The 24,882-nt window shown below is 53.7% G+C and overlaps 1 protein-coding gene and 1 long non-coding RNA gene across 8 annotated transcripts in view; one reads left to right on the top strand and one right to left on the bottom strand.

The window, feature by feature from the left end:
* The first annotated feature begins 1,724 nt into the window (after positions 1 to 1,724).
* The window catches only part of PAK6 (p21 (RAC1) activated kinase 6), a 37,064-nt gene continuing 13,906 nt past the window's right edge, over positions 1,725 to 24,882 (top strand). For 3 of the 7 annotated variants that reach the window (XM_019442589.2, XM_053889202.1, XM_019442582.2), the window contains exons 1-4: positions 1,725 to 2,467; positions 3,208 to 3,289; positions 13,719 to 13,797; positions 14,368 to 14,485. The gene's annotated coding sequence lies outside the window, so the exon portion shown is untranslated. The other 4 variants (XM_053889201.1, XM_019442587.2, XM_019442584.2 and 1 more) reach the window with 4 other exon arrangements.
* On the bottom strand, positions 11,779 to 13,743 carry LOC109263170 (uncharacterized). Its single transcript, XR_002078096.2, has 2 exons — positions 13,631 to 13,743; positions 11,779 to 12,217 (listed from the first exon to the last, which is right to left on the bottom strand). It is a non-coding gene; the product is annotated as an uncharacterized LOC109263170 (long non-coding RNA).

Genomic DNA, 24,882 nt, shown 5'->3' with positions numbered 1-24,882 from the left:
CAACATGACAGAGTAGAGGAACAGGTCTCAGTTGGCGCAGACCATCAGTTTTCAGAAGCCTATGGACAGGAAGAGTAAAAGAGTCAACGCTCCCTGATTATCACGCTCAGGAATTGGAGATGAATAGAAAAAAACAGCAAAGATGCTGCCTCGAACATCAGCTGGTTTTTGGCCTCTGGCACCCATTCCCCTTTCCTTCAGTAATAGCATCCTAGTTTTCTTCCCCACATCACGTGTGGTAACAGAAGCACCATCCAAGCCCAGCCTCCCTCCCCTCTGCCCGTGACCTAGCCTGCCAACTAGGTACAGAGGTGCGCTAGGTGGAGCGTGCAGTCGGGGCACCCTGTACCCAGGTTCAGGGGAGTATGGAGACTACAGAGTCAATCCTGATGCCTCAAGCGCTGGCTTCTGCCCTGGACTTGATTCTCCAGGCTTCTCATCAGTGCTGGGTGTTAATTACCTGACAGCCATCAAAGAGTTCCTTTCCCGCTCAGGATGGAGCTGGGGTGGGTTCCGTAGCTGGTAGTTCGAGGACCTGACTAATCGAAATTTTTATGCTTCATGCCATGAGGTCCAATACAGTGTAGTTCAATCAACATGTCTATGTGTTCAGCTTCAGACCTTAGCCCAGGAGGTGACTGGGGGTCATGGTTTTGGAAGCTTAACCCGCCACCATTTGGTGGGTGGATAAGGGTGAACAGCAAAAACACAGTCACGAAGGTGGAGGAAAAGATTTAATGTTTATGAGCAGTCCCTATGCCAGGAGCTCTGTTCATTTAATTCCCACACCCTGTGAGGCAGGTGAAATCATCCCCATTCTATGGATGAGAAAATTGAGTTCAGCTGATTAAATAACACGCCAAAGGTCACTCAGCTGATAAACAGCAGAGCTGGGAGGTGACCTCAGGACTGTGAAAACCCAGAACCTGGGCTTTTAACCAGACACCACATTGCTTCACTATGGAAGATTTATGAAAGAGTTCTCAAAAATAATGTAGGCAGCTTAGTGTCACCTTGGCTGTAAGGGGCCAGCAGTGAGAAGAGCCAAGGAGAGCATCTCCTTCTGACTGTCAGCAACTGGGTGCTCAGAGCAGGAGGTGGCTATGGGAGGGGGGGGGTGGCACCTGCAGCAGGGCAGCCAGACGTGGGGTCTGGGGAAGCGTGTCCAGGTTGATGGCCAAAGCCACGGAGAGGATGGTGTTTCAGCGAGTGTGGTAAGAGAGGAGCAGGGGGCCAAGCCAGGAGGGCTGGGCTCCACCTGGTGTACTCAGAGGTGCTGGCCTGCAGGCACCCAGAGGAGCTCAGGCTGCCTACATGCACACGACCCTGTTCCTCAAGGGTCCAGCTGAGTGGCTGGCTTCGGCCCCTGCCAACCCAGGAGCTGGCGCCCACCCTGCCCATCACCCACCCATTATATGCCACTCTCCCCGCCCTTCACAGCAAAACCAGCTGAGACCCCGAAAGGGGAGTTCGGCCCAGTTGTGGCCAGGTTGGCCAGTTCTGTGGCGTGGGGAGCCTGGGTGGGAGGGTCTGGCTTCTGCGGGGCTGGGGGAGGCTTCCACTGAGGCTGGCAGGCAGCCCTTCCCTTCCCTCCCCCTCAGTAAAGGAAGGCAGGAAAAAACGTGTTTTTATAAATAGCTCCAGCCCCAGCTGATTTGTAAATTCAGTGGGTTTTTTGTGTCAATGACATCACCCTCCTCCCCATAGCAACCCCCGACGATATCAAAATTGCCAAGCAACGTTGGAGCAGCTCAGCGCCCCAAACGAGCAGGTCGCTGCCTAAGGATTTAATGGAGAAATCCCAAAGTGAGCCTGGGTGCGTGGTGGAGGAGGGGCGTGCTGCGGCTGGGAAGGAGGCCGGAGCTCGCCGCCCGTGCAGCCTGCCAGGCAGCCTCAGGCCAGCTGGCGCTCCTCGGCCAAGGCCACGCTCCCTTTGACAGCCCTGTTGTCGACAGCAGATGGGGGAGGGCACTGCTCCCTGGCTGATGTGCCAGGAGCTGGGAGCAGCCATCCAGGTGACTAAGCCGGCCCACTGGCACTGAGTCACCTGCTGGCCCGGAGATTTCTTCCTTCCCTTTTGCATCTGATTATTTTGGGAGCTGGAAACTTGGAGCTGCACCTGAGTCCCGCCCCTTCTAGTTCTCCCCTCTCTACCTTGGGCTGTGAGGAAGATGGGACCTATCAGGAATCTGCTGCCACCCCCCAAGGATATGGAAGATGCTGTGGGGGCCCGAGGTTCCGAGAGAGAGATGCTGGCCGGCAAAGTGCAATAACAGATATGGTGATCAGGCTGCTGTGTCCTCTGGAGGTGTCGGGAGAGAAGGGGAGACTGGTCCGTGCTAACTGGAGTCCTCCTGGGCCGGCTTTGAACTCACCTCTCACAGGATATTGCTGTTCATGAGTGGCTTCTAGGGTCAGAGTGGCATTTGGAGAGCAAGGCTGGATTGGCTTAGGCTGGCCGGGGCAGGTAGGTGGCTCTGTGCTGGGTGTGGCCCCACGTGTGTGTGAGAGCATGTGTGTCATCCCCCTGCTGGGGACAGAGAGCAGGACTTGGCAGCAGTTCATCCTGATGCTGGGCCCACCCAGGCCCCGAGACAGGTGCTGCGGAAAAGGGACACCAAGCGCCTGGCTGTACCCAGGATGAGGAGCACCTCCAGCTCAGACACACCCAGGCCCTATCTGAGTCCGCAGGACAGAGACACGGGAGGACTTCAAGGTAGGGAATGGTCCAGAGGGGTAGCCCAAGGATGGAAGCCAACCTGCCAGAGGGTCAGACAGCACACTGGCTGCCCCCTCTTGGGACAGCCCCGGGTCCTAAGGAGACAGCCTCCTATCAAGGAATTCTGTCACTCGACCACACGGCGCCAGTTAGCACCGATGGGTGTGCTCTGCTGAGCCCATAGGGACCGGCCAGGACATGGCTTCCCTGCGCTCAGGACCCAGCTGGGGGCCACCCGTGGCCCAGGCCAGACCCCCACAGAGCATGCTCCGGTGTGTCAGGCAGAGGGGCGTGGGCCACCTCCCCCCGCCTCCCCCATACAGCTGGCAGCCTCACGGGCACACCGGTGAGTAAGCTGCCAGAGGGAGGAGGCTGTGTGCCCACAGAGGCAGGACGACACCATCCAGGAGCCTTCAGGAGAAGCGGCTAGGCAAGAAAAGCGCTGAGGTTTTCTTCTTCTTTTCCTTTTTCTCTTTTTTTGCCTGAAGGGAGTGCCGCTTCCCGGGCTCCAGACAAGCACCAGCCTGCAGTGAGGAGCTTGAGGCCCAGCGGCCCCGAAGAGCGGCCACGGTAAGGTCCCTGCTGCCGCTGTGGGTTCGGGCTTCCCGGGCGGGGCTGGGGAGCCCAAGTGTCGGGCTGCCCACCACCTGGGACAGGGGCGGCAGCTGCCGGCTGCTAGGATCGGTAGCCCCGCGCCCCAGCGGACCTGCCGCTCCCTTTCCAGACTGATTTTGAAACAGCCCGGCGCAAGCTGATTTCCTATGGCTTCCTGGCCATAGGAAGAGACGCTTGTTTCTGCTGTTTCTGCCTTTACCTCCCCCTCTTGCTGGGCCGAGCTAGTGTGGTGCCACCAGGATGGCCCTCGGGAAGGCCCCTCTCACCCCACCACACCTGGGACACTCTCCTCACCTGTTCGGCCCACAAGTATTTATGGAGTATCGCTGGGACCCAGCTCCCAGTCACGCCCTTCTGCAGAGCTTGACCTGGCAGAGATGCTGACTCTGAAACTTTGGAGTCAGGTCAGGTTCAGGGGGCTGCCTGGCTGAGCACCATCGCTTCTCACAGGCCTCAGGCTCCCTGCCTCTGCTGCAGGGTTAATGACCTGGTTGGCTCCCGGGGGTCAGGCCCAGTGCGCTTGGGGTTTAAAGTGCTAGGGCCCCACCAAGAAGCAAGGCTAAACCGCATATGCAGCTTCTTCTTTCCCTGGTGTCACGCACCGAGGTTGGAGGGACCTGCTTGCGGTCTTCCCCTAAGCCGGTTCTGGTGGGAACTGATTAGCGCTGCCGGACTCGGCCCCCACAGAAGTGCATCTGGCTCAGAATAAGGCCTTTGGGCCAAGCAAGGGGTCCCCTCTGCAGCCTAGGAGTGGCAAGCCCGGGAACCGTGCTGGCAAGGGTGTCTAGTCAGCAAGGCATTGGAACTTAGGGGCAAAGCTTCTGGAAGCACCTGATTGGGGTGGAAAACTCCGTGCACCCTGATAATGGCCGCAAGGTGGGAGCGTGGGGGCTCCATAGACCTTCCAGTCCCCCAAAGACGGACTGATTCTTGGTGAGCTGACCTCTCTGGGATGTGCCAGGTACAGGGAAGGTGCAGGCAGGTCTGAGGTCTCTAGCCACAGCAAAGCCCACTCAGCACAATTCCCAAGGATGACCAAGAATGCCCTCTGTCCTAGAGGAGCACATGGGACTAGAGTTGGGATGAACCCAGAAGAGTCTCCCATTCCATTAATCCCCATACCTGGCTCCAGTAGGAAGAAAACGGCCCAGCTGAGGGGGTATTGCCTCCTTACAAAAGGTGACTCCAAGCCTAGGGGTCTCGAATGTATGCAGAGCTGAGCAGCAGCCAGTACCCAGAGGCTGTGGAGTGCCAAACAGCAGGCTGGCAGAGTGGCAGCTGGCTGGGCTAGGAGGGAGCAGAGGATAAAGGCAAGGGCGTAGGAAGCAGAAGAGGAAACGGCAGCCTGGGTTTTAGGCTCAGGAAGGGCTCTGGGGGGCTGGCTTTCTTAAACCTGCCCACCTGTATGGGAGGGCGGGGCAGGGAGAAGGTGGAGACTCTGAAGGACTGTGTTCTGTATGCAAACAGTCCCAGAGATGCCTGTAACGCACTGTTTCCTGGGTGCAGAAGGTAGGGGGGACTTGTGGGAAACTGTCTTGTGGCCCGAAGGAGAGCCCTCCCCATAGGATTTTCTCCACACTGTAAGTGGGAAGGCCCAGGATTCGGGAGCAGTTCCCGACGTGGGCAGTACTGCAAACCTCCTAAACAGGCATTCTGCCGCCTGCCCCTCAAAGAGGTAGGCTAGCCAACAGGTTGGAAGGGAGCATGGAAAATGGAAGCTTTAGAAGCAGAAAGAGCTCTCAACTTCCTGACGCCCAGCTGGCCCTGCTGCCAGAGGTGAGCAGACTGACTGGAAGCTGTCTGTCCCCTTCTGAGCTCTGCCTCAGGGCTCTCTCGGGGCTAAGGTGAGATGTGGGGGATGTAAGATAAAGGGGAATTTGTCTTTTCTTGGCCAGATGCGGGCTCCAGGCAACACTTGGTGATGGCGCTTGGCACCTGGTTCTGGCTCACTGGCTTGCAGGCAGGGAACAGGACTGCCTGACTACAAAACGCCACGGGTGGTGGGGACAGGGTGCAGGGAAAAGTGCTGACAAATGAAGGACCAGGCCTTTGCCTTGGGGAGCTTATAGCTCTTCCCCGTGAGTGGAAAGGGCAGCTGAGTCTGGGGGCCACCCCACCAGAAAGCAGCTGAGCTACAGATCAGCCATGATCAGCAACAGGTGGCAGCATCCTCTTGCCCACCCTGGGCCCCAGACTCATTGCTGAAGCTGTCGGCCGTGACCCATCCAGTCCAGAACATTTATAAACTTAGACCGATGCTGGGAGATGGTTCTCAACATAGAGCTTACAAAGATGGACAAAGACAGATTAGCTGAGAAAGTGGAGCAAAAGAAGAAGCCGCTTGAACAGTAACGGGCAGAGGACGCACGCTCAAGGAGAAACACAAGTGCAAGAAGAGGGAGAAGGCTGGAAAGAAATGCGGTGCCACTCCAGTTTTTCCCAAATAGCAAATTGTCTGCCACTGAGTTTCTCTAAGGAATGACTGGAGTCTGTTGTTCAAGGAAACCTGAGTTTCCTTCTCCATCTGAGATCTAGTTTCAGGCCTCGAGGACTTAAAACAGGCTCTAGACAGTGAAGGAACCAAGAGGCCTGGTCCCACTTCTCTCTGCGCCTGAAATTTTGTCACGTGTTGGCCCCGATTCCTTGAAGGACTGTATACTCATGAGCCCCATCTGAAAGCACAAACTCAGAGGGGCTTCATGCAGGGGGCCAGACCAGAGACCCCAGGGGACTTCTTGATCACTCTGGCAAATGACTTAGAAATGCCCAGGCACCATAAGGTTCAGACTCAGAGACTTTTTGCTTTTTCTGCCAAAGTTCTATGGATTTAGGAAAGTTAATCCGGGTTCTTTCACCTGAAAGAAAAAGGTAAAACCAAAGCACAGCATACTTTCATATGCTGGGGGGAAATCAGCATGCAAAAAAGGGTTCCCCCATAACTGCATGGAGCCACATTAGCCCCAGCAAAGGGACACTCATGCTGGCCAGCATTTTCTATAAAACCTCATTGTAACACATCAGTCAGTGCAGAGACCCATGTCTTTACAGAGGGAGGACGATGACCTTTTTTGTACATCTGTGGGTTTTCTGTGGTGACCATCCCTCCTCAGAAGTGCTCCCTCAGTCAGCAAACACTAGCATCTTTCTGCTTGGCTCTGGTTTGCCCGTGTCAAAGCACTCAGGCCCCTGCGCCTCTGGCTAACAGGATGGCGGCTGATGTGTGTTCTCTTGCACACTCAGGCTGCTCAGGATGTGGAGAGGGGGGCCTCTGGGTGCTCAGAGAAGCAGGTCCAGAAAGGTCTGGTCAGCTAGTGAGTTGTTCTGATCTCTGGTACCAGTGCAGCAGGGACCTAGCCCGCTTCACCTCAGGGCAAATAGCTACGAGCCGGTCACCTTTACTCAAGGCCTCCTGCTGTCTGCGTGCATGTCCTAGCTCCTGAAGGCTGCAGCAGCAGCAGCAGCAGCAGCAGCAGCAGCAGCAGCAGCAGAGTTAGAACTGGGAGGACTGGTTCTCTGGTTCAGCTTCCTGGCCTGGAGCCTTCGGCCTCCATTTTCTTTCTTTTAGCTTCAAATGAGGAATTGCACAAGAAGGCACAGAGGGTGGAGGGAGCCAGGGGGCCATTTATTCCACAGCCTCATGTGCTTCCAGAGTGCAGTCTGGGGTCAGGGGGCTGGGGTGCAGAGGAGGAAAGGACTGCTCCCAAAAGGAGATGGCCATCTTAGATTGCTAGAGCACATTCAAGCCAAAAGGAGTCCCTAAGAATGTCTGATCAAGCCCCATAATATTATAGAGGAAGGCAGAGACCCAGAGAAGGAAAGTGGGTCCCGAGATTACATAGCTAACTGATGGCAGAGCCTTGGTTTCAGGCTTTGAGGGTCCCCACTTCCCAGCCCAGGACTCTCTCACTGCCCAGACTGCCTTTCTATCTGCAGTAACATCAAAGGTGACCCTGCAGGCAAGGGCAGACAAAAGCTGCAGAGGCTTGAGGAGACAGCCTGGCCCAAAACACTAGGAGGCCAGAGGGGGCCTGATGCTCCTGTGTGCCTCCTGCCCTAACAGGGGACTGGCCCTGCCACACACACACACACACACACACACACACACACACCACCTGGGCTGCCCTGCTCCTGCAGCTTATTCAACAGGCAGCCCCAGCTCAGCCATGCTCACTCATCAGCACCCCCCAAGGAGAGGCTTTGCCCCTCCCCCGCAGCCTCCCCTCCTGGACACTCTACGATAAACAGATCCAGCTAATTCATAAATGGATTGACTCAAGTTCTCCTTGTCCCAGGAAGCATTTTACATTTGAACCATAAGGCTGGCAGTGTCTTAAGCCAAGGAAGAAAGGAATGATGAATGTGTCTAGGAATGAGAGATTCTGGGGCAGAAGTCAGGAAAACACAGGAGACCCTTTACTTCCGGTACTTACTTACTTTTCACCAGCATATCCTATGACCACCATCACAGGTCAGATCCCAGAAGCAAGAGGCCTGTTGCCTGTCATCTGTCACCCTGTTACCAGGCCACAGCTGGACTTCTCTTTTCCACTATAGTGGGTCTTGCTGGAAGGTGGTGTGTCTGGGATCCAGAAAGGTGGAGAAAGTTGGGGTCTCATACCCTGGAGAGGGACAAAGCCAGGACTGGGGGCAAGAATGCAAGGCCAGGAGCGGGCATGCGTGCAGAGCTCCTGTGGAGGAAAGGATGGGCAGACAGGAGGAGCTGCCCCCACATAGTCCATCATCCCGTCAAAGGCGGTTATGGCAGCCACTAGTGAGGACATGCCAGTGCACACCAGGACCCCGCCATGTAAGTGTTCACATAAAGTTCCCATGGGCCACCATCCCTGTGGTAATCAAGGTGTGGGCCAGAGATTAAGGAAGGAAAGACCCTGAGAAGGGATGGCAGTAGCCGCCTGGGCCCCTCCAGGCCCCTCTAAACACAGTCCAGCCCAGTCAAGCGGCAGTTAGATAGGCCACGCCTTCTAACCCTGACCCAGGGCGGATGCAGAAGGCAGCGTTCTAAGAGCACTGCAGCTGGATGGCCAGTGCTGCCAAGAGGTCACACAGCCCAGAATGTGCGGCCTTTGTGCACTTAGAGTGAAGGTGTTGCACCCAGAGGGTTGTGGATGGGGCTTGAGCAACCAACATCATGTTTCCTCAGACTCTTCCCTTCCTGGGGCTCTGGCCTGTGCTCTTACCCAGTCAGGCACAAGCCTTCTCCTCCCTCCCCCCCCCCACCCCCCCGCCCCTGACTTTCCTGAAAGTCAGGCCCTGGGATCTAGGACATGGGTGCCGGTCATGGCCATGCCCCAGCCTCAGACCAGGGATGACTGCTACAGGTTGAGCGGAGAGAGGAAAGACAATGAAGGGTTTCCATTCAAGCAGCTTCCAGCTGTTAGTTCTGGCAGCAAAAATGCCAGCCGGAGAGCTGAACTGCCAGCAACAGACATTTGGATGGAACTTTGGAGCCCATTAGGAGCAAGGGCTGCAAAGTGATCATAGTGAGAAGATATTAAATGAATTCATCATGTCTCTAAAGTGAGTCCTTGGCATCTAGGTGGCTCTTTCTGTTTCCAGCCCTGCCCAGAGTAGCTCATGCCCCCATGTAACTGGCAAGGCAGCCACAGCCTGCTGTGTCCCTGCTTGAGCCCCTTGAGGTGGGTGGACAGTGGCCTCTGCATCTGGTGGCTTGCTCACATGACCAGGCCCCTTGGGCACTGCCAGGCAAGTTCAGCCTCCAGTGTCAGTTTGCGTTTGGGGTGGACAGGCCTATGTACTCCCATTGGCATAGGAAACCTAGTACAGATGCAGAATCTGAGAGAAAGGCAGGCAGAGAGAGGCTGGAGGCTTCTAGCTGTGGTGGTTTCCCTCTGCTAAGGTTCAGGATGGCACAAGGACACATCTGCCCAGCAGCTGGGCAAACACCTAATTGGGCCCAGACAGTGCTGCCACCTAGGGCTAGGGTTTTCTCTCTTGGATATATAGTAGATAGACCTATTAGGTTGATGTAGTAGCAAGTTCTCCTGGAGGATCCCTGGGATTCAGCCCCTTTGGCACCAAAACTGGGCTCTCGTGCTCCCTGTGGCAGCTGGGTACATACATGGAACGGGGGAGGGAAGTGTCCACCTTGCTCCCTTTAGCAGCTACGAGGGCTGTGGGTCAACAACCTTTCGCCCTGACCGGGGGATGCAGGTCCTCGGGACTCTGGTTCCCCAATGCTCTGGACCTCATCATTCCATCACCTTCCCAAGACAGACGGACACTGTCTCCCCTGTTCTACACATCAAGAAACCGAGACTGAGGCATGCTGGAAGCCTAGAGAGGCAGAGGACTCCAATCCTGCAAGAATCCATGGTCCCTTCGGAGGGGCCATCTCCCTCTCCAGCCTAGCAGCCCCAAGGGCTCGGCAATGTCAGCTCCCTCCATTCACGCTCCCAGACCCCCCCTAGGGCATTTGCACCTGCCTCCTGGCCCCATCAGCAGAAACACGTGGGCAGTCCCATCAGGTGAGGGGCACTGGCCCAGGCCATCCCACAAGCAGGAAGGGACAGGGGTTGAGCACCCTGGAAGAGACGGAGAGGAAGGGGTCTTTTCCCAAGTGTGCCTCTCTCCTAGGGCTGAGGACTGCAGGGCGAGTGCGCAGCCACCCCTCCTGGAGCCCAGGCTCCAGGAGCTCCTCCAGCCAAGTAGCAAGCAGGCACGCCGGCACCTGCTGCCCCAGCGGTGCTGCACGTGAGCCTAATAGCACCAGGCCTCGTCCAGGTCTGCGAAGGACAGATGGCTTGATGTAAGGACTTCAGGCAGTGTGCTGGTTCATGACTGGAGAAACCTAGCACCTTGCTCCTAGCAGGGGACTCAGTGATAGGGTGAGTGAGGTGAGTGAGGGAAACTGAAGCCCCCTCCGCCCCACACGCCCAGTGCCATGTGGGGGTCCTCATGCTCTGATCAGAAATGGTGCAGGGATATTCCCCACATACGCTCTGTGCCACATGACTGGCCCTTGCTGGGTGGTGGTCAGGGTTGGCACAAGGAGGCAAACGTTCCCCCACCAACTGTTCACTGACACTTGACCCCACATAGTCAAGTCACATCAGACAGTCCTTGGAACTAGGGACCTCTGGGCAGTGCAGATAAGAGAATGGGCTAGGGGCAGATGCAATTGGATTGAAATTTTGGTTCTACGCTCAGTCACTACAAGACCTTGAGCAAGTTCCTTCACCACTCTGAGCCTGTTTCCTTGTGTGTAAAGTGAGAATATAATAGTATAGTACTTCTGTGCTGGGCGGTTGTAAAGACTTGAGTGAGATAGTATGTGGGAATGGCTTAGCATGGGGCTAGCCCAATGGAAGCATTCACTAATTGGCAGGCATTTTATTTCTATTATTAGAGGAGGGCAGATTCACCTAGAGAAACGAGCCCTGGAAGGAATAAGTGAGCTTGTCAGCAATTCTTGATCCCCAGGAAGCTTCTCGAGTCACAGAGCAGAAAGGTGCAGGGGAAGGATAATGTGTTTTTGTTTCTAAACCACAAGTAGATCCGTATCTTTCCTTTCTGGCCCTAACCTGGGCTCTCAGCCCTGGCAGTAGGTGCTCGGATGTTACAACAGGCCCCACAGGCTGAGAGCTAGCTAGCTGGGAAGCACTCGCCCAGCCCAGTGTGCCCACCCCGATGCCCTCTCAGACAGTACTGCTTGGCCAATGCCCCAGAGCTGGCGAGGCTCCAGCAGCATCGCCCAGGGTGAAATGTCAGCTTTCAGTGTCCCTGGCCAGAGCTCCTGCCCCATTTGTAGAATGGCAGCACATGGACAAGCAGAAGGCCTATGTCAGCCACCAGGGCTCTTCAAATAAGGGTGTGCCTGGTCCCTTTCTCTGTGCTCAGCACTGCAACCTGGGAACAGGGCCAGAGGGAGGCACATGGACGCTGGAGGAGACACTGTCCCCCAGAGTGTTCCTGCCACTGCCTGTGTGAGGCTGAGTCAGGCGTGGATCAGAAGAGGATGGGGTGGGGATGGGGGTACTCACATACCAGAATTGACCACTCAGGATCCATTCTGCACATACCAGTTGTCCCAATTTGCAAATGGTCATTGAACCCAGTGCAGCAGACCCACCTGTAGATGTGACTCGAAGTGCAGAAACTTGGGGTTGGGATGGGTCCAAGAGGTCTTGTCCAGTATCCAGGATAGGAACCTTTTCTCTAGCATATCTGACGGATAGTTATCTTGGTTCTTGCATACCTACAGCGATGGGGCATGCATTGCCTCCTATGTCAGTTATATTTGGGAGTCTCCACCCTCCTCCAGCTCCAAACCCCATCTCTGCTCCCAAAGGGCGCCAGGGTTCCCTAGACTCACTCCTAAAGGGTGAGGATGGGACTTGACTAGTAGCCTTTCTGCGACACCCACGCTTGGATTCAAACCAAATCAAATACCAGTTCAATTCTGATAATATTCTAATGCCCACACTTTATTGTAGCTCAACAGTTCAAACTGCTTGGGGCTCTGGTTTGGGTATAGAAGTTATTTGTATTAAAAGAAAATTCACGCGCGCATTTGTGAGTCAGGAAAAAATCTTTTAGGGTGTTGATTCTAGGTTCAACAACGCAGCGCAGTTCATTCTAGCTTGGTTCACCGTTCATTTCAAATCCCCCACAACCACTTCCCCGAACCCTCCCACCCAGCACACCCTGCTTCCAGTAGCCAGCAGTCAGCCAGTGCTCCTACATTGCTAGGTACTTAATCTGTGGGGAAAGCCATACGTGTGTATCAGCTGCCCCTGCCCTGCCACATGGCCCCATCAGCCTAGGCTCAGCAGGCAGCTTCCTGGAGGGGGCGGGCCACAGGAGATCAGAGGTTGGCTCATGAGGTCAGGCCTCAGTGTTACCCTGTCAGAGGAAAGAGAAAGAATCCACTTGGGAAAGACACAGAGAGGAGGAGGGAAGACAGAAGGTAAGGAGAGGAGCAGAGTGCATGGAGGAGGGCAGCGGGGGTACCAGCCATTAGCTGCCCAGCTTCTGCACCACTAACCCAGGGCTCACAGGGACAGCATCTCCGCAGGCACCGCCATTATGCTTCCTCCCCCCCACCCCCCGGGATGGGGGGCTGTAGTGTAGCCAGACAGAGTGCAGGTGTTTGGGGCTGGCAAATTCCCACTAGCCACCTTAGCTCGATTTGGCAGGAGGCTATAGTAAACCATGCATAAACAATAGAGCCTACGTGTAAATGCTTTATCTATAAATTGCACTGATATATCTAAAGAAATCAGTGAACAAAAATGATTCATGGCAATAGGACCTCGATTAATAACAAAAGTTTGAGGCACCCAACAATGACAATAATCCCAGCACTGTCCTCAGTCCCACTCTGTGACACTGGTAGTCACCCAGCCACTGCTTGGGGGCAGCCATTTAGGGTCTAGATATACCGAATTTCCAAGCCAGAATGCCCTCAGCATTCAGTCAGATACAGCCCTCTCTGGGGGCCCAAGTCTAGAACAGCAAGTCCCTTGTGTAGGGAAGTGACAGGCACACGGCCCCTGCCCCTCACCCACAACAAACATACCCTCTAATTCAAAAGAAGCAGGGTAAAGGGCAAGCAGGAGTGAGCCATTCCCAATGGCCATCATGCTCCTAGGCCAGGGAACTGCTGGGGACTGCTGCTGACAGCCAGGGGAGGCCGGCTCTGTAACCAGGCCCATTCTCTGGGAGGGCAGGGCTCCTGGAAGCTCTCTTTTTCCCAGAGGTCCCCTACCGGGGAATCCTGAGGCCACAGGTTCTCAGAACTGAGCAGGTTCTGACAAGGGAATTGGAATCTATTTAAATCCTGGCTTTCCTGCCTGCTCAAGAGAACTACCCCAAAATAGTCTCAGGGCCTTGTCCAGATGGGACTGACAGGCCAAAATGCCAGATTTTAGGCCTCCAGCTGAGGCTCCCCAGGGTGTGTAGGTGGGTGCACTCAGCCCCCTGCACCTCTGAATATCCGGGAGGAGTCGGCAAGGCGGCCTCCAGATGTGCATCTGCAATGCAAAATAATGAGCTAATTGCACAGCGAGACGCTCAGCGGATAATCCAGGTCAGGCCTCTGCGCGGCCGTCCAGGGGGCCATGGGGCCACCGGCAGGTCGCAGCGGGCCCGACCGAGATCAGGACCCCGAGGCGAAGTACCGGCCGGAGCCGGGGCAGAGCAATTAGAGGAAAAGGCTAGAGAAGGGGGACGCCCCTCGGGCAGACAGGGGCTCCTGGCCGCGGCCCCGGCACCCTTCGCCGACTTTTCCCGGGCTTTGTGTTCGCCTTGTCCTACCTGAGGCCACACCCTGAAATCAAACTCGCGGCCAGGTGAAGCCAGCGCTGCACAAACAAGTAAGTGCGGCCTGTCTTCGTCGTTCTAGGCGCCGAGGTCCCTCCCGCGGAGGGCGGGCCCGGCTCCCGCGGCCGCTTCGAGCTCTCCAGGGACTTCCCGCTCCGCAGGTGGGTGCCCCGGCCACCCCGAGAGGCTGGCGACCCCTCCCCGGGCTGGGGCCGGGACGCGCGGACAGGTCTCCCCGCCCGCACGGCCCCCTTTCCCCGCGCTTTCATTCCCCAAAGTTCAGGGCTGGCCGGCGCCCTGTGCGCGCAGGAGCGGCCGTGGGGAGGGCGCCGCGCGGAGGGGCCCTGAGCGCCAGGACCGAGAGCTGGCGCAGCTGGGAGCGCGACCGACCTCCGCGTGTGCGCCGGCGCTTCCGGCCTGGCTGCCGCGGCTGCTGAGGCGCGGGGCTGGGGGATTCGCGTCCCGGAGGGCACCCCACTCCCGCCCAGGAGGTGGAGCCGGTGACCGCGCCGGCTCGGAGCGCGGTGGGAACAGGGGCCTGACGCGGTGCTGCAACCACTGCCCCTCCTCCCCGTGCTCTGCGTGGGGAGCCCGCCACCTCCCCTTGTACCTGAGATGGTGGCTCGGTCGGGAGGCAGGCCTGGGGCGGTTCCGAATTCTGGCCAGTCGCAACATCCGTGGAGACATGTACTACATATTTCACGATGAATTTCTGATCTGTTTCCACCCAGGCCTCGGACTGCGGGCCAGGGAGGGTCCTCAGTCTTCCCTCTCCTCGGTGCCTGAGAGCTCTGCCCACTGAAGGGTGAGGAGTCAGGAGGAAGAGCAGGGGAGGAAGGCAGCCAGGAGGTGAGTGAGGAACCTTCAGCCCTGGTAGGGTGTCCGGCAGCCTTCTCAAGACCTCCTTGAGAGACAGGCTGGAAGGGTCAGTGGGCAGGCAGGTGTCCCCCCTGGGATGGCCCATTCTTGGTACTGTCAGGCAGGGGCAGTGGCCCTTTCTAGGTGCCATTTCTCAGTCCTTAATGAATGTGCATTGCTACTTACACCAGCCCAGCCCACATGCCCCACCTGCCCCTGACCCAGCCTCTGCTGTCACCTGGTGTGATGCCTGTCTGGGGCAAGTCAGTGTCACCACTGTGAGCTTGGGAAAGAGGCTCCCAAACAGGAAGGGCAGTAGCAGGCCCCGTGTCTGTGCTGAGCAGGCCAGGAGGCAGCTCCAGGCAGAGGTCCTGTTTGGCCAATCCCAGCCGCTAGCTCATTCCCCAGATCTCCAACCTGCTAAAATCCATCCAGCTTCTCTCACAATGGGTGAGTGGCACCCTATCTGGGATGTAGACGCTGCTAGGAACACCAAGGGCTAAGACATAAAGAGCTTCCGGGGTGTGGGCTGTGTTTTCTGTGTCTTGCCCTATTCTGGTGTGTTTTTTGGCTCCCCTGACTTGTTTTTCTAGGTAGGGGAAGAGAGGGAGGTCAGGTCTATGTCTGCCCTCGGGTCTTTTGGAACTGAGCAGCATATACTATCATACTGCAAGTTCTCCTCAGGCCATACATAGGACAGTAGCTGAGAACACATTTGGAACCAGAAAGAGCTGGGTTCGAATTCTGGCTTGGCCTTTTATTCCCTAAGCAAGTTGTTTTACTTCTCTCTAAACTTTATATGAAACAGAGCAGTCGTGCCTTCCTCATAAGAAGTTGTGAGAAGCCACAGTGATAAAGAATAAATGTAGACCACCCCCAGCAGTGAGCCACCTCCCAGCCTCCAGTATTACTTTGGAAATGTTAAACTACCTGAACCCTCCCCTCCTGGAGAATTTGGAGAACGGTCTGGTTCTGTGTCAGGAGCTTGTGAAGGGCTTAGAGCAAGCCATGAGAGTAAAGTAAAAGTAGATGGTCCATACAGGGCAGGTAGTGAGGTGGCCTAGGGAAGGGGCCATTTCTGGAAGAGGGTCCAGCTTTGGAGACAGAGATAGCAGTATGTTCTGTACATGTCACAGGTACTCACATGTCCATGGGTGCCCCTGGACACACTGTTGACACAGGGCTGCCTAGGACAGATGGGGCCTCTGCCCTCAGCGGCTGTGTGATCTGGGGCAGGTCATTTGACTTTTCTGGGCACCAAGCATGTTAGAAGAGCTTGGAGTCAGAGACATGGGGTTTGAATACCAGCTCTGCCACTTACCATCTCGGACAGTCTTACTCTCTGAGCCTCAGTTTCTTCACCTGTAAAACAAAGCTCATAATATCTACCCTGTAGGTCATGACCATTAAATGCACTAATAAAAAGCACCTAGAACAGGGTCTGACACGTGCTAGGCACTTTACACCTGCACGTGTGTAGTATATTCCAGAAAGCTTTCTGCCTTCCTCTCCCAGCCACCTTCCATCTTTAAGATGCACCCAGTAAAGCAGGTGTGAGCCATCTCACAGTAATGTGAGTGTAAAATGAAGAGAACAAGACAGAGACATAGAAAGTTAAGGGCTGTAAAACATAAGTCTTTTTGTGTGATTAGGGGCCTTAATCCTGTGACTAGGGGACTCTAGAGGTTCTTCTGGCTAGGCCCCAAGGACTCTGTGATGAGGGCTCAGGCCCCTGCATGTGGAGGCTGCTAAGAAGCTGGAATACTGATAGAGATGCCTGGCCTGCAGCCCTCCCCGGAAGGCCATTCTTCACTCTTCCCTTGGAGATAACCCCATGCCCAGGAAAGCCCAGTGCTGTGGATTCTAAGTACACTGAACATAGGTCAGAGGGCTGCTCTGGCTTGAGCCGCTGCTGGACTGCAACAGAGATGCTGGCCCCCGAGGCGGGCCTGAGTCAATATTGACCTTCCTGGCTGGCCAGCCTGGCTCTTCGGCCTCTCATTCAGTTGGAGTATTGACACAAGAGGTTGAATGAGATTTATTATCATATTCTTTTCAAGAACAGCTCCTGTATCTCTCCCCTAGGGATTCACTGGGACCTGTAGTGTGGGAATGGTCACAAGAGCAGGGAGTCCAGACATTTTGGCTTGTGTGCATAGTGCCCTCTGCCCTGCATTCTCAGCTTCTCTCTGGGTCTGTCCAGTGGGACAGCAAAACCTCAGGGGACTGCTCAGCATCCTGGGGACACTGTGCTTCGAGCAGTGGTGGTTAGGGGCACAGCCTGGGTCTAGGGCCCACCCATCCTGCAGGTGACAGCTGGGCAGAAGTACAAATGGAATTCTTTCCAGCCCCTTCCCCCTAGTGAAACTTCGGGGGGCCAGGAAATGGTGCTGGGATGCCACCTCTCCTGACTCACATTATGTGACGAGGGGCAGATGGCAGGCCCAGACCCCTTCTAGAGGCTGAGGGAGGATAGAGATCAGCTTCATAGAAAGGATGAGCAGCAAGGGGACAGAAGGACAGAGGGCAGGGGCCTCGGGAAGGAGGAAGAGCCCCCATCACCGAATGTATTCAAACAGGGCACAAGAGCAGGTACAGACACCTCCCTGTCAGGAATGCCGAGTGACTGAAAGTTGGCCAGGGATGGAGGGGAGGCCAGACTCCTCGAGAAAGTCCCACAGCACGTGCATCACCATCTCTTCTGTTGCACAGTGAAGATCAGGGTGGGGTAGCCTGATGTGTAGCCACATCTCTTCGGAAAAGCAAGCCACACTGCATGAGACTGAGCATCTTGTTTTATTCACCATGGTCCCTAGAACCCGGAGCAGAGTCAATGCACAGTAAATGAATTTATTGAATCAATGAATGAATAACATAATTTTATATCTAAATGAACTCCAGAAGGTAAGTTTTGAGAAAAATATTCCTGGCCAGTAAGAATCCTTCAGTGAAAGGCTGGCTTCTGTCCATGGTCTTCTCAATCAGGGGGCCAGTGAGGCCTGTCATTCTTCACAGAAAGACGTGTGGGATGACAGTTCCCAAAGAGTGTTATAAAGAGGGCGGACAACCCATTGACAAATCTCTGGGTGGAAGGGCCCAGCCCTGGGGGTGACACGGTCCTTTGAAGGGCAGTCTGTGACTGGATGGTGACAGTAGTGGGGGTACCTTTCTAAGTGCTGTAGAATGCAGGGGGCTTACCTCTATGTCGGCGCCATGATTCTACAATAGTTCCTTTCCCAAGGCCTCATGAATGGGCCTGAGAATGACACAGGGTGTTGTGCTCCTGCCTGCAGCAGTGTTCACATCAGGTCGGATAGACACAAGTCTCCCCTTCTTTGCTGCTCTCCTTGGGCAAATGACTTAATCTCCGTAACATGGGTTTCCTCATCTGCATAATGGGTACAGTAATAGTCCTGCCTTATATAAAGGCTTGTGGTAAGGAGATCCTGTCTGTGACATGATCAGCCCTGAGCCTGGTGCTTACAGTCCGCACTCCCTGAGTGATGACTGACTGAGTGGGTATTTACTAAAAATACCTAAAATTGCTCCTTGAGTTGCAGCAGGTACTGTTTCTCTCCTCACCGTACCTGGAGTAGTGAGCTGGCAGAGGTGAATGAGTCCACTCCCTGGTCACCACCAGAAATGCTACAGCCTAAGAAGGAGGAGAGCAGGCCAAGGTCACATGAAGGAACTTAGGAACCCCACGCTCTGGGGCCACGCCCAGCCGGCACTCAGCTCTGATAAGCAGACACTGAGCCTCCCTCAGCGGAAGCCCACGTGTCTCTCCACTCTGGCTCACTAGCACTTGGAGTGGGGCCCAGAGTGCAGCTGCCTTCTCATTTCCCCGTTGCCCATGAAGGGGAATCCCACCAGCCTCATTCCTTTTAAAAAAAAATTTTAATGTTTATTATTTTTGAGGGAGACAGAGAGAGAGAGAGACAGAGCGTGAGCGGGGGAGGGGGAGAAAGAGAGGAGGCACAGAATCCGAGGCAGGCTCCAGGCTCTGAGCTGTCAGCCCAATGCAGGGCTCGAACCCACAAGCCGTGAGATCATGATCTGAGCTGAAGTCGGACACTTAACCGACTAAGCCACCCAGGCGTCTCTCCACCCGCCTTATTCCTAAGAATTTACCAATATCTCAGGACTGACAACACCCAGCCAAATCCTGCCCCCTTCAGAGTCACTGCAAACTCCTTTGGACTCACTTTCTGGAAGCCACCTTCCAAGTCTGCTGCCCATTTTTGTGGATTCCTTCAGTAGGCTACAAGTCCTTCCCTTGAGAGGGATTTGATGTGTGGAAACAGCCAAAACCCACTCAAAGCTGGCTGCGGAAGGTGACTGTGTTGGACACACCCTCACCACTAGCGAAACAGCTCGGTGGGCCTGGCCCTCCCCGCTGGCAGATGGATGTCTTAGAGAAGCAGTTTGTGAGGGTCACCCACCCACTGCAGCTGTCCTGCTTGTCCCCACTGTGGACTCTAGACCAGCCTAGCCACAGTGGCTGGCTCTGGGGGGTCCACCACCCAAACCCCTTCTAGTCATGGAACAGTAGCATCAGCCACAAAGCTCTGCCCAGCACTCCTTGAGCCGAGCCTGCAGGTTGCCTAGCTTTAGGCTGAGACCCTGTGCTGGATAGAATACACTCCTGCTGCTTCTGTAGCTCTTCTCATGTATGCCAGGCCCTGATATACCAGCCATCACCATGAGCTCTTTGGAGCGTTTTACCCACCCCTTGTAGGGCAAAACCAAAACTTGGTTCCAAATGAAGTAAGGGTCAGCCTGCAAGTCAGGACGGCCCTAATCCCCTCTGGCTTCTGACTCACAGATCAGCCCAGGATAAAAAAACCTAGCAATCTTGATGGAGGGAGCTGGCCCTGGCTGCCCCACTTCTCCATACTCCCATGAGTTTACTCGGGCTGCTCGACCCCATGCCTATTCATAGACACCCCCAGGAAAGAGACTAAAACAGCCCAACTCCCTTAGGTCAGGCATGGTGGACAGAGCAGGGGCTTTGGAACCAAATGTAGGTTCACACCCCAACTCAGTTATTTCCTGATTTTATCCCGTTGGGCAAGTTATGTAGCCTCTCTAGAGTTATGTAGCCTCATCTAGAGTTGTGGGTAATAATGATAATTCCTACCTCCCTCCGGTTGTAGTGAGAATTAAGTGAATTGATCCTTGGAAAGAGCCTAGCACATTTCCTTTCTGGCTCCTGCTCCTCTGACAGAACAGTCATACCATACCCGTCAGTGACGCTGGGCCTGTGGCTCCCTGAACTCTCCCACCAGCTCCACCCTCAGGTTTACTGGGTGTGGCAGCATTTCCTCCAGAAAGCCTCTGCCAGGAACTGACAGGCTTCCCATCTGCCAGAGTCTGGCTGGAGGAAACAGCCTCAGCAGGAGCTGTGCCTGGAGAGCTTCCTTCTCAAACTGGTTTGGGCAGGGTTCTTTGCTCCTGGTGCTGGGCATCCCCCTCTGGTCCAGTCAGGGGCCAGCCAGCCAGCAGGTGATGTCTGCAGACATTCAGAAAAGGAGAGTTCCAGGGGTGCCTGGGTAGCTCAGTTAGTTAAGCATCCAACTCTTAATTTTGGCTCAGGTCATGATCTCACCGTTCATGGGTTTGAGCCCCTCATCAGACTCTGCGCTGACAGTGGGGAACCTGCTTGGGATTCTCTGTCTCCTTTTCTCTCTGCCCCTCCCCAGCTCATGCACGCATGCACTCGCTTGCGTGCTCTCTCTCTCTCTCTCTCTCTCTTAAAAATAAATAAATAAACGTTTAAAAAAGAAGGAGAAGAAGAGGAAAGTTCAAAGCATTCCTCAATCACAAGGATGGATCCCAGCCTAGAAAAGAACCCTCAGCCTCTCCCTCCCCTGTATGGGGATGAGGTGTCAGACAGGAGGCGCTGGGTCAGCGAAGGCCACCCTGAGCCTGAGCTGGTGCTCTGCTTCTGCCCAGTTGCCCTTCAGAGTGTCAGGTCCAGGGGGTTTCCATTGGGTTAGGCAGGAGGAAAGGCAGGGGCTGGCTCTCAGAGGAAGAATCCTCCTCCTCCCTTGTTCCCCCTCCCTCCTCAGGAGTATCTTCTTTGAGGAAAGCCCCTCTGCTGGGTGAATGGAGTGTGGATGCACAGAGGTGGAGATACTGGGATGGCAACTTTAAAGGCTGGCATGGGCTGATTTACCACTGCGGCCTCATGGTTGAGGCAGCAACCACCTTCCTTCAGCCCCTGGGCCCTTGGTCTTGGGTCAGAAGGTAGGAAACTGGGGTAGTAAATGGAGATCTAGAAATGGCCAGTCGAGGCCCCTGTCTGGGCAGGTGATGTGCTCCAATGACACAGGCCCTGCGGAGAGATGCAGGATGTCTTTGTCTCAGGTGTTTCCACACCCAGTGACCTGGCAACATTGGACACTTGAGTGGATGAGTACGTCTCTTAGAAACTCAGTTCTCATGATCACTCTTTAAACATGTTTTGTTTTCTTTAGAAGGAGATCTCGGAAAGGATCCCCTACTCCTAACCTTTGCCATCAAGAATTAGGCTTTGGACAAAGGAAACCTTGGTAGTTCCGTTTGTCTCTGGGACCCATGGGTGTGAAGGTTTTGGCCCCAGCAGACCAGCGGCTCCAGGAGAGCCCACCAAACTTGGGACCCATGCAGTCACCCACACTGGACCTGGGGCAGGCAATGGCCTGTCTGTGGGTTTCCCCTTCTCCCATCCCCCCATCACCGCCTCCAGCTTATTATTTTACCTTTCACATCTAGATCTGATTCATTTCAGGATATGACATGAATTAATTTTTTTTTCCATATGGATATCTAATTGCTACAGCTACGTTTATTGAAAAGATCATCTGTTCTCAACCATATTGCAATGTCACCTTTGTCATAAATTAAGTGACCTTATATGACTGGATCTATTTCTGGATTCTCTCTTCTGTTCCATTGGGCTATTTGTCAATCCTTGTGCCAGTTCCACACTATATCAATTTTTGTACTATTATAATAAATCCTTGATATATAGTAGGGTAATCCTTCAACCTTGTTCTTCAAGATTATCTTTAGTATTCCTGATTCTTTGTTTCTCTGTACATTGTTGTTGTTTTTTTTAATTGGCTTTTTTTTAGAGTTTATTTCTTTTGAGAGAGAGAGAGCATGAGAAGGAGAGGGGCAGAGAAAGGAGAGAGAATCCCAAGCAGGCTCCACACTGTCAGCACAGAGCCTGACGGCTCGAACTCACAAACCGTGAGATCATGACCTGAGCTGAAATCAAGAGTCGGACTCCCAAACGACTGAGCCACCCAGGTGCCCCAAAGCCTGTTTTTCTCCTTGTGTTTGTTTGTTTGTTTGTTTGTTTGTTTGTTTGTTTTTAGAGAGAGAGAGAGACTGTGTGAGTTGGGGAGGGGGAAAGTGGTGGGGGGAGAGAGAGAGAGACTGTGAGAGAGAGAGAGAGAAGGAGAGAATCTTAAGCAGGCTCCATGCTCAGTACAGAGCTGGACACAGGGCTCAATCCCAGGATGCTGGGATCATGACCTGAGTCAAAATCAAGAGTTGGACGCTCAACTGACTAAGCCACCCAGGTGCCCCCTTATGTTTCCTTGTACATTTTGTAATCAGTTTGTCAATTTCGACCAAAAGAAATATGTTGGGATGTTGACTGTGATTGAAACAAATTTGTAAGTTAATTCAGAAATAATTGGTATCTTTGTATCAATGAGTCTTCCAATCTGTGAACATTCTTTAATATCTTTAATAATGTTTTATACTTCTCAATGTAGGGACCTTGCACATATTTGATTAGACTTATTCCTAGGTATTTGACATTTTTAATGTAAAATGGTAAATGGTATCTGAGGGATTGTTTCCATGGTAACGCTTCTGATAGCAAATGACAAGGCTTTTTTTTCCCCTCCTGAGGCCATTTCTCCAACTTTTGGACACCAACTGGGTATTCAACAATTCAATTCAATTCTGACACTACCTGGAGTCCGCACAGACCCCACAGGCTCAGTCCCACAAACCCCCCCCGCCCCTCCCCCCCACACACACTGCAGATGCCAGTTGTGAGTCTTGGGCCACAGGTCAGGCTTGACCAACTGGCTATAGTTGAGTGTTCCCATGAGCCCCTTCTCAGGTTCTATAATTTACTAAAATGGCTCATGGAACTCAGGGAGGCACTTTACTTACTATTACTCATTCTTATAAAAGATAAAACCCTTGGGCGCCTGGGTGGCTCAGTCAGTTAGGTATCTGACTTCACCTCAGATCATGATCTCCCTGTCACGTGTTCGAGCCCCATGTCGGGGTCTCTGCTGACAGCTCAGAGCCTGGAGCCTGCTTTGGATTCTGTGTTTCCCCTCTGCCCCTCCCCTGCTTGCACTCTCTCTCTCTCTCTCTCTTAAAAACAAATAAACATTAAAAAAAATTTTTTTTAACTTAAAAAAGATACAACCCAGGCACAGCCAAAGGAAAGAGATACATGGGGCCAGGTATGGGGCAGGACCGAGCTTCTTCCACGCCCTCTTGGTGCTTCACCCTCCCAGAACCTTGACGGGTGCGCCAACACGGAAGCTCCCTGCTTCCTGTCATTTAAGGGTTTTTATGGAGGCCTCACTGCACAGGTATGCTTGATCAAATCATTGGCCATTGATGAGTAACTCAATCTCCAGCCCCTCTCCTTCCCCAGAGGTGAGGCAGGGCTGAAAGATTCTTTCCATTTGGGATTCCAAGGGTTTGGGGAGTTGTGTGCCAGGAACAGGAAACTAAAATCAAATATCTATTTCCCATTGTACCCCAGAATCTTTAAAATTTTATTTCCAGGGCACCTGGATAGCTCAGTCAGTTAAGCATCTGACTTGGGCTCACTGTTGGCTCTGCTGTCAGTGCCGAGCCCGCTTCAGATGCTCTGTCCCCCTCTCTCTGTGCCCCTCCCCTGCTTGCACTATCTCTCAAAAATAAACATTAAAAAAAAATTTTTTTTATATGTACATGGAGCTGACCCCATGTACACATTTAAAATTTTATTTTCTATTTGTTTGTTGTTGGTATGAAGAAATACAACTGATTTTTTTATATTGACCTTAAATTCACCTAATTCCAACAGTTTGTATGTAGTCCTTTCTCGATTTTCTATGTAAACAAATCATGTTGTCCCAGATAGTGTTAGTCTCACCACACTTGGGATGAGTCTTAACAGCCTCTCTTTAGGTGGGGGTTTCCCACTAGCTCAGTGATTGGCTTTGATTATTTTATTTTATTTGGACATGATGGCCTGATTACAACAGCCATTTTCTTTCTTTCTTTTTTTAACTGTCTATTTTATTTTTGAGACAAAGAGAGGGGAGGGGCAAACAGAGGTGGGGTGGGGGGACAGAGGATCTGAAGAGGGCTCTGTGCTGACAGCAGTGAGCCTGATGTAGGGCTCAAACTCATGAACTGTGAGATCATGACCTGAGCTGAAGTTGGATGCGTAACCGACTGAGCCACCCAGGTGCCCCTGGCTCTGATTTCTGACTCTCTTCCCCCCTCCTCTAAATCCCGAGTTCAGTTCATTGCTTCCAGCTGCTCCCCACACCCACCACCACAACTCTGGGTCCTAGGACTCTGTGGTGTCCTTTTTCCTCCAGCCTTTCCTGCTGCCCCTGGGAAAAATTTGTTCCCAGGAGGGGACCCAGGAGGGGGATACTAGAGCCATTTACTATTTGCTAAAGATGCTGTCCTTGTGCATTCCTACAGAATGCACTCACGTGGGGCTGCGGAACTGGGGAGAGGGATGTTCTGGGGATAAAAGTATTAGCTGGCTCTTCTTCAGTCCTAGGGTGCATCCCTACATCTGCATTTAAGTTCACATAGTGAGACAGGAAGGTGGAACCATCAGTGAAGCTAATCTAGGGACAAAGGGTCTGTCTGTGAGGCTGTAAGGACAGAACTGTTGAATAAAGACTCTGGGGGCCAAAGGCTGAGGGGCAAGAGGATGTTTTACCAAACCTCAAAGTGTCTATATAATGGAGAGGTGATGAGGTGCCCAGACCCTCAAAATTAGGTGTGGTCCTTTGACCAATGAATCTGTGAAGAAAGATATTGGACATCTTTTCCGGATTTGTATCTGCTCATATCCCAGTATTTGCAGGGCCCTGAGTTCAGAGACAGAGATTCACAGAGAGGTAACATGGCAAAAGAAGTAGCCCCTGTTCACTGGGATGTCTGGTCACTTAAGCCTCCCGAAGCCCTCCCGAAGCCCCCCCCCCCCCCCCCCCCCCCCCCCCCCCCCCCCCCCCCCCCCCGTGAGGCAGCCTTTATTAACCCTGTTTTGTAAACGAAGAGCCCTGGGACACAAATCATTTGGATAGCTTGCTCAAAGCCTCCTCAAATTAGTGGGAGACTCCCTACAATTCACC

This window comes from Panthera pardus, unplaced genomic scaffold (assembly GCF_024362965.1).
Source record: "Panthera pardus isolate Hobbes unplaced genomic scaffold, ASM2436296v1 HiC_scaffold_24, whole genome shotgun sequence".
Classification (NCBI taxonomy): Eukaryota; Metazoa; Chordata; class Mammalia; order Carnivora; family Felidae; genus Panthera; species Panthera pardus.
The sequence above is the reverse complement of the archived record's forward strand: the minus strand, read 5'-3'. Positions and strand labels throughout refer to the sequence as shown.